This window comes from Meleagris gallopavo, chromosome Z (genome assembly GCF_905368555.1).
Source record: "Meleagris gallopavo chromosome Z, MGAL_WU_HG_1.1, whole genome shotgun sequence".
NCBI classification, from domain to species: Eukaryota; Metazoa; Chordata; class Aves; order Galliformes; family Phasianidae; genus Meleagris; species Meleagris gallopavo.
Genome location: NC_139435.1, coordinates 44598146 through 44607797, shown reverse-complemented (window position 1 = coordinate 44607797; position 9652 = coordinate 44598146).

The following is a 9652-nucleotide window of genomic DNA, read 5'->3' as shown; positions in this document are numbered from 1 at the left end:
TCACGGTGACCCTGACAAGAGAGAAGAACCTTCCAAAAGCATTTATTATGTACCCGTTAATATCAAAATACAGGTCAGTGTTAAGAGCTCTGCACAGCTCATCTGGAAAGTGCTGTATGTATGGAAACTGACGTTTATTTAAAGTGGAAGCAAACACTTTATGCTATATTAGATTACACTGTGATACTGATGTGAATATAGATGAGAAAATTTCTGCCTAAATATGTATTGCATGAGATACAGTCAAAAGTTTTGCAGAATCAATCTGGTTTCAAAAGATTTCCACTTGGATGCAAATGGTTCTTCAGGGAATATAAGACAAAGTTTCTCTCTGACTTTATAGAATCTTCTCCAGATTTAGCTACCTTCACTTGCCAAGTTCTACACCAAAGATTGACATACTAGCCATTGGCTAGTTAGGTGCTGTTTGAAGTAAACAGATGGGCAGAAGAAAGTAAGTCTTCTTATGTTTAAAAAGGCTGTTTGCTGACAGGTCCATTATTTCCAGAGCATGGTTACTTTGCAGAATTTTAAATCTGTGCTCTTTTAGAGATACCTCAGATTGTTCATGAAATAACTAAGACAAGAAAAAACAAGTTACTGGCTGGACTTTGTATGGGGCCACGTTCAGAAGCAGTACTTGGCTGTCTGACAGGTAGGCTCAGAAAGCACAGAACATCTGTGTGCTACTCACCTAAGTTGGGCACTGAACCCATCACCTTGCCATATAAAAATATTTTATACTGTTGTTTGAAGAAGAAAATATCTTTTGATCCAGATACAACTTCCCCACGTTTTGTTTACTCCCATATCTCACAGATATATGATGCTGTGAAAAGCTATAGATTCTTGTGCATGGAGAAATGTCATATTTTTCCTCATTTCCATGCAGCTGAGTGCAATGAATAGCACCATGAGTGACAATATAATTACCAACCACCAAGAAAAGTATAGTGCAGATATAATTTAATCCCCCTCATTCATGCTTTTCGAAGAACAAAGTGTTCTAAACAGGTTAAAAATTAAATTTTTAAGGATGATAGTAGTTCTAACAAGATTGCTAAAACGAGAGGGTCCACATAAGAGATGAAATGCAAACCATTAGTGTATCTGTTGCTTGTCTTTTGTTCATTATCTCTCCTTTCTGAAAGTGGACAGCAATTTCCATTTGGTTGTAGAAAGCTGATGTTGTAACTAGCTTGCTAGTATTGTTAGGGTCACAATGTATTCAAGGACAGAAATGGGAACATTCCAGCAACAAATCGCTGCTACTGAGAACAGCCCGTGGAGAAGAAAAGTGAACACTAAGTAATAGGAGTTTCCTAATTTAGCCAACACAACATTAGTATATATATAGACTGTGGGGGAAAGCAGAAGGGGAAAAATGATGGTGATTAGCTTATGCATGTTATCTAAGTAGAGCATCAAGAGCATTTGACATGAGCTCTTAAGTGGGAACAGACAACCATATTGTCTTCATCAAACTACAGCTAATTTGTCAAAGGCTTTTGCCTGAAACCAAAATAATTCTAAAGCAATGCTAGTAGAAAAGGAAAATGTGAGCAGGCAGTAGCTAATTTGGAGAGGAGGGAAAAAACTAAAGTAAGGCTTGTTTGTGCATTGTTGCTGACAATGAGGTGCTCAAGAGGAAGCCTAACAAAATTTCCTTCATTATGAAACAAGAAGATACTTACCTCATTAAGCAGTTGTGCTTTAACTGTTTCTTCCTGCCCAGCAGGACTAGGAATGAAACCTACCAAGTTAGGGTGCAGTCAAAAATCTTCTGAAGATGCAGGTTCTGGAACAAACGGGATGGGAATGGGGAAAAGAAAGATAAGAAAACTGTTGTTTTCAAGAAAGATTATACAATTTCGTATGGTAGTTTGTTCTGTAACGGTAAATATTACTGCAAAAAATTTTCAAACTGCCCCAGGGTAGAGTACTTCTAAGATACTAAGATGAAGAATTTCAGGACTGAAGCTTTTTCAGGATTTAAATGTTTCAGTAACTGCTTTTGACAGCTGCAATGAAAGCCTCAGCTACAAATCCTATCCTGAAGTGCCTAAGCTGCATGTGAAAGCTTAAGTCCCACCCCAGAGGATCCAGAAGCCTGGGAGTTAGCCCTGTGCCCAGGCTGCTCCTCTCGTTCTCCTGGGGAAAAGCAAAGCCTACATCTCTGTGGCTCCATGCAGGGAACCTACCTATTTTTCATTGGCCTTCAATTATAAAGACTTCTACTTGCTCTGGAGTGAGTATTGTTTTCTCATTTCCCATCTGCAGATCATTGTGTGTCCTTTCACATACAATTAAAGCGAAGTTTGAAAGAAGTCTTTTATCAGATTAATTGACATGACTGGAAGAAGAAAAGGCCTAGAGTCCTTTTCTGATTACATTCTCAAAAGAATGTTTGTCAGAAATAAAACTCAAGTGACCCTTTTCAGTGATGCAGCTGCATCAGCTGGAACTGCGGGGACAGTAGCTCTTCATAACAAGCAAACAGGAACTGTGACATTATCATACCCTGCAGGTAGACCTAGATCATATGTACACCCATATCTGGAGTACACAAGAAGTAATCCTTTTGGTGGCTCTAGGTGGGTTGTATGACGTACAGAAGAGAGAAAATTAATTTCATAATCAATTTTAAATTAAATTTTCCTCATTTGTCTTTGGTAAAATTATGTATTCTGTAATGGACTTTTTCTTTATTCACTTAGTACTATTGTGCATATTGCTGTTTTGATCAGCTAAAATTATTTTCTTCAAAATATTGGATCTCAGTGTCCTTCGTGCAGTTGACGTTCTCTTTCCAGTGGAATCCTGTTTCTCTTGTCATACAGCTGCTACACCATTGTCTACTGCATAATTCACAATTTATTTATTTATTTATTTATTTATTTTTTGTAGTATATAACTCCAAATATCTTTAGAAACTCCTGCAGTGCACAAAGGGTGCAGACCACTTTCCACTTTAAGTAATCATGCCTTTTTCATCCAATACCTTATTTGAAGGACATCTGTATCTTTCATGTTATAGACAAATAACTGCTTAGCCTATTCAGAATATTTATGTATGTATTCACGAAAGAAAACGAAAAAAGACTTGTAATCATTAAGTGTGAATGTCAATTTTTTTCTTGTCAGTGTCGTCAGAGTTTCAGATGGAATTGATCCTGGCTTGTACAAATTTCAAACAGGTCTGTTAACACTGAAAGTAGTATTGGATGTCTTGAACTCTTCTGTGACTTTTCTTCATTATTAGAAAACAAATACTGTGGCCAGAAATCACTATATAGGAATAAGTAAGTTCTTACTGTATGGTAGAGAACATATTTTGCTACTGTCTTACTTTAACAATATGCCTGACACTGTCACGTTGAAACATTTGAAAGTAGGAAGGCTGCTCTGAAAGTAACGCCGCTTGCTTCATGATGTTGGCCCATGACAGTAGAGGCAGCCATTGGTGGTATGGCAGTGGAGGTTGATCCTCTTGCCAATAATCTGTTACCTTTAGTTACCATGTAACAGATGACAGCAGAGGGGCACTCTGACACAACGGTGTTTGACATGGATGTGCATATGGAGCAAAGGTGTATCGTGGAATTCCTCCATGCAGAAAAAATGCAGCACCTGATTTGTACGCAAAGAAATAAAAACATGAGCAAAAGAGGGTTGTCCTACATACCTGCTGAAGTTCTACACTTAGGAGTCCAGCACTGGCATAGCACGCCATTACTAATGGATGTGCCTACGCTACAGGACATTTCAGTCCAATGTGGTCTCTAAAATAGTCTTCCCACCCATCATAATTATTCCTGCAAGTATCACATGAGCATTTCCACACAGACAATCTTTTAATTGAAGTAATTAGCCAAAATACACCAAACACTTCAGAGAGCATATTTGTTTCAAAAAGAAGCCTTCGTGTTACAACTAGATAATTAAAACATGCCTGAAAGAAATTCAGAGAAACACCATCTCTGGTATTAACTCACTGGAGACGAAGCAGTTATACCAGGTCAGGTCAGTAGGGCCCATTTCAGAGCTCTTACCTGATGTGATCAATTCAATTAGAGAGTGTTAGTGTGAAGTATACATAAAATTACCAAAGAAACAAAGTAATAAAATGTTATTCCGGATTCTAAGATGCATGCAGAGTTGAGACTTTGTGAATGCAGACTGTTAATGGAGCCTTAACTTCTTCTGTTTGTATTTTCTTACTATTTTTGAAATAAAACAGCATTTCTCTGTGCTCTGCACACTGCCTCTGTCTCTTCTCTTCTCTTTTAGACCTTCTGCAGTATCTCTGGATCACAGGCAGAATCTCTTTTCCTTATTTTAAACAAGCAGGCTGCTGTACCTCTTACATTTAATGAAAGAATTTTTAAGAAGCACTGTTATTTACAGTGTGTTAGTGCATTCCTTCCAGCAAATGGTTCCAGCACAGTAAACTGCTGCCTCTTTACACATTTTTAAATGTATTAGTTTAGGTACCAAATTACTATAATAATAATTTCAAGTTTAGATCCTTCATTTGAATCATTTCTTGGTGGTGTAGGCTAAAGTTGGTCAGTGCAGGGTTGGTTTGGTGAGCATTCCAAATAGGCATGATAACCAACATGTTTACAGTCCCCCATAAAAAACACAATCCACAAAAAAAGTAGTGTTTTGGATCAAAATATTTGCACTCTTTTTTTTTCTTTTTCTTTACCCTCACCCCCTACCCCCCATTAGAAGCATGGGGCAGCTCTCTTCCCTCATCCCCAGAATCCTGGGTGGCCCAGGGAAGGCCCCTGCTAAGTTCAGAGTTCCTTGCTACATAGCCAGGAATCCAAACCCTGCGGCCACTTTCTCAAGACACAGCTCCCAGGCTCAAGGGCTGCAGTCTAGCTCTGGATTTCCAACAGCTTGTTAAGCAGACTGTCTAAGATAAGTGTGTTTCTTTAGTTTTACTGTCTGCCTGCCTACCTTTGAACAAAAACTTGTCAAGAATTAGTGCACTGGAACGTTTTGGTCAATTAAAATGAGTGCTGCTATTCTGACCATAAAACTTTCTCCTGGTAGATATCAACTAGCCCATATGTCATAATGATTCAAGAGGTTTGGGTAGACAGAGATCCTGAGAGGAACAGGAAGTAGAGTAACAGACTGACATGTCATGGGCATCTGCAAACATCTTCTGTGTTTTAGTACAAACCCTAGGCCGCATTGATATATTTCCTGCCTTGGTTTTCCACTCTCCTTCACAGTTAACATAAATATTGTTTTCTTGATATCAAGAGTTGTTTTCTATACCTAATTAAAACTAGACAAAAAGAGGAGGTTGTGACATATATATATATATACCTCATATATATATATATATGTGTGTGTGTGTGCATGTATGTATGTTTTTTTGTTTGTTTGTTTGTTTTAAGTCTAATTATCTTTCTAAAAAAGCTCTGGTGTGATAAACTCTTTTTTAGGTGATTTCTGTTAGCTATCATAAGCGCAACAAAACAATGCAATAAAGGACAGGAGGCACAATTAGAAAGTGCACATGAGAGCTGCAGAAACCACACAGGTGAGGATGCCTAAACAGCAGAACTGATGAACCATGCACAAGTGCAGCCTGCCTCCATTCCTTACATAATTTGCACAATGGGTGTTCAACGTACATGCCTATCTCAGACTGTATAGAAAGAATATTAACAATGTGAGTGTGGTGCAGAGAACAACAACAACAAAAAAAGATAATTAGAACTGCAAGAAGAAACACTGCGGACATTCTCCCGACTTAGCTTTTTAAAGACGAGGTTAAAGAGTAGCTGAAGAACCTGTGCTTGGGATGTTTGTCTTAGTGGCTTATTCATACGTTCATCAGCTCTTAGTCATGCCTGTGCCTGACCGATCCTGTGAAGTACTTTAAAAAGTAGAACAGCACAAATCTCTTTCACAGTCCTCCTGGAAACTTATCTCCTGCAATGCCTAAGAAAGCCCTTCATAGCATCAAGGCTGCTGGCACTCCGTGTGTATTATACAGAATACAACTGTTTCACTGTTACTTTGCCTTGAACTACCCTATTTGTTTACTGGATTCACCTGTTGTCTTTTATTACATGCCAAGATTATGAAGTCTTTGAGGCAGCAGCTTTTTAAATAGATGAGTGCAGAATTTTGCACAAAACATCACCACAGACCCCGCATTTAACAGCATTTGCAGGGGAGAGAAGACAGTTACCACAGGTACCACTGTAACATCCACACATCCTCACCACAGAAAGTTAGCATGGCAAAAGGTAGTCAGAACTTCTGCAGAATATTGTGTGTGTGCTCACTTTCGCAGTGAGCTTTTGTGAGATTTGGCATTCCACTAAAATATCCGTGGGATATCACAGACATCTGCAGGAAATGCTGTCATTCACAGTCCTGTCAAAAAGGACCTGGGGGTACCTGGGAATGGCAAGCTGGATGTGAGTCAGTAATATGCTCTCGCAGCCCAGAAAGCCAACCATATCCTGGGCTGCATCATAGGAAATGTGGCCAGCAGGGTGAAGGAGGTGATCCTGTTCCTGTTCATTGCAGGGGAGTTGGACTGGATAACCTTTAAAGGTCCCTTCTAACTCAAGTGATTCTATGATTCTATGATGAAGGATAGTCCACAAGCATCACTGAGGCAACAAGCAGACAAACTAGTGCAATAATGTGATCAGGAGTAATCAGCATAAATTCACCCAGGGAAGTCATGCTTGACCAATCAATTGTGTATGAAATTACTGGCCTGGTAATGAGAAGAAGCAGTAGATATTGTCTGCCTGGATGTTGATAAAGTCTTTGACTTCTCTCCTCTAATGAAGGTAGTGAAGGAATTAGAAAGTGAGGTATGTGAGGAACAGGTAGGGGAATTGTGCTACTTTAGTCTGGAGTAGAAAATGTTGAGATGATACCATATCACTCTACAACTACCGGAAATGAGGTTGCAATGAAAAGGGTGTTGGTCTCTTTTCTCAGATGATGAGTGACAACATGCAAATTGTGCCAGGGAAGGTTTAGATTGGATATTAGGAAGAATTTCTTCACATTGAAAGTGGTCAAATATTGGAACAAGCTGCCCAGGAAAGTGGTGGAGTCCCCATATCTGGAGGTATTTAGGATACTTTTGGTTGTGGAACCCAAGCACCAACTGAGGCCACCCACCTGGAAAGTGGCATTGTAGCAAAGGACCTGAAGGTCCCAGTAGACACCAAGTTGATCATAAGTGAGCCATCTGCCCCTGAGACAAAGAAGACAAGAGGTGTCATGTGCTGAGTTAGGCAAAGGATTGCATCAGGCTGAGGGATGTAATCCTCTCTCCTCTGCATTGGTGGGGATGATGTGTCCAGTTCTTCCTTTCCCTTCCCAAGTACATGAGAGACGTGAAGCTACTGGAGGGTGTTCAACAAATGGCCATTAAGATGACAAAGGACCTGGAGCCTCTCTCCTGTAAGGAAAGACTGAGAGATGGACTGTTCAGTTGTGAAGAAAGGCTGAGACAGCTGAGACTGTTCTGCCTGGAGATGCTCAGCGGTGATTATACCAGTGCATATAAATCCCACAGGAGAGAGTGCAGATAGCATGGAGCCAGGCTTTTCTCAGTGGTGCCAAGGAACAGATCAAGAGGTAATGGTCACAAATGGAAACAGATTCATCTGAACATCAGGAAATACTTCTTTATTGTGTCAGAGACTGGTACAGGCTGCCTAGAGAGGCTGACTATTATTGGAGTCCTGGACTTTATGGATCTGGGCCAAATACCATGCAGATACAGTTCTGTGGCGGACCTGCTGGAGTGAGAGGGATTGACCAGATGATCTGTAAAGGTTCCTTCCAATCCTGTCGAGTCTGTGATTCTGCAAAGGTGTCCTAAACGAGTAATACGGTCTGAAATTCCATTGGCTTTTTGTAGTAACCGGAAAGTCCATTGCAGAAAAAGTTTGTATGATCAGTTTAGAAAAACGGTATCCAAGGAGTTAAGGTCATAGAATCATAGAATATCCTTAGCTAGAAGGGATGCATGAGCATTATCAAGTGTAACTCCACACAAAGCAATCTGAGACATAAACTAGATCTGATGAGAGTGCTTTCCAAATGTTTCTTGAACATCAAAAGGCTTGAAGCTGTACGCACTGCCCTGAGGGGAACCCATTCCATACCCACTGCCTTGTGGGGCGGAATCTTTCCCTAACCCCCCCAAATTCTCCCCTGACACAGCTCCATGCTGTTCCCTCAGGTCCTGTTACTGTCACAAGAAAGCAGAGCTCAGTTCTACCCTCTGCTCCCCATGAAGAATCTGGAGAATAGCGTATTGAGGTTACCCTTTAGTCTTCTCTTCTCTGGGCTGAACAAACCAAGTGACATCATATACTCCTCCTAAGTCAGACCTCTTTGTTGCCCCCCTTTGGACTCATTTTAAGATTTTATATCCTCAGATAACCTCAGAAACATAGCACATGGCAGCTGTGAGAAGATACTGACACATTGTATTTGACAGGATTTATTTTTTTTTTTAAACTTCTGTACTCCTGAGTTAGTAATGAAGAACATACAGGTTGTTCAGTTGGAATAAAATGTCACTTATTAAAACCTCTTCTAGTGCCAAAGATGATTTCCAACCACTCTAGAAAATACAGAGTAGCCTCTGTAGAGTAGCCAGAGTAGATGAATCCAAATAAAGCATCCTTGCATTAAAGTGGTATTGCAGAGAAACTTCCATGTACTAGTAACAAAAACAAACAAACAAACAAACAAGATCGCAGGACTTATTTTCTGCCAAGTTGGTTCACTGTTAGGCAACATCAAGTACCAAGAAAGAAAAAAAAAGTCTTTCCTGACATGTTTTAATTATGGATGCTTCTGAAGAGGAAGCAACAGAGAGAAAACATGCAATATAAGGTAATCCTATATTGATATGGGGGCCTTCAACTCCAAATGGGGCTACAGGTACCCCTGCAAAGAGAAACATATCAAAATAAGTATCTGGATGGATTTAGGCTTGTTTAATAATGAAGAAAATTAGAATTACAGAATCATAGAATTCTTAGACTTGGAAGGGACCTTTAAAAGCCATTCTAGTCCAAATCCCATGCAATGAACAGGAACACATACAGCTAAATCAGGTTGCCCAGATCCTTCCTTGCCCTGGAAGTCTCCAGGGCAATTTATGAAACAGCAGACCTTGTAGCCTTCCTACAAATAAACAGAACCCAACCCTTTTTTTTCTTCTTTTTCCTTGCAGTTTTGCTAACTGAAATAGCTGGGGATTATTGCAGAGTAAAAGTTGAGTACACCCCAAGGTAGAACTGCTTCAGGCTCCCCTGAAAAAGATCTCAGACAAGTATCTCAGCATCTCTTATGGCTCTAGGTGATCATTTTTACTTAATGAATGGTACTCTTGGGGCAGACCTGTAAGTTGTTCAAAGTGCAGGTTCCCTGTAGGCACTAAAAGCCACAGCCATGTTTCCAGTAGAGTTTGGACACTGCCACAGACAGGCTGTTTTTGAGCTTGTTTGGGCAGTCAGCCAGAGTCAATGAGCAACAGGTCATCTTCACATTAAATGCCAATAAATAAATGCCCCTAGGTGGTGGGAAGCAGCAAGGATTTTAGGCGGGTTGTTTCTTCACAACCGCCCTTTGC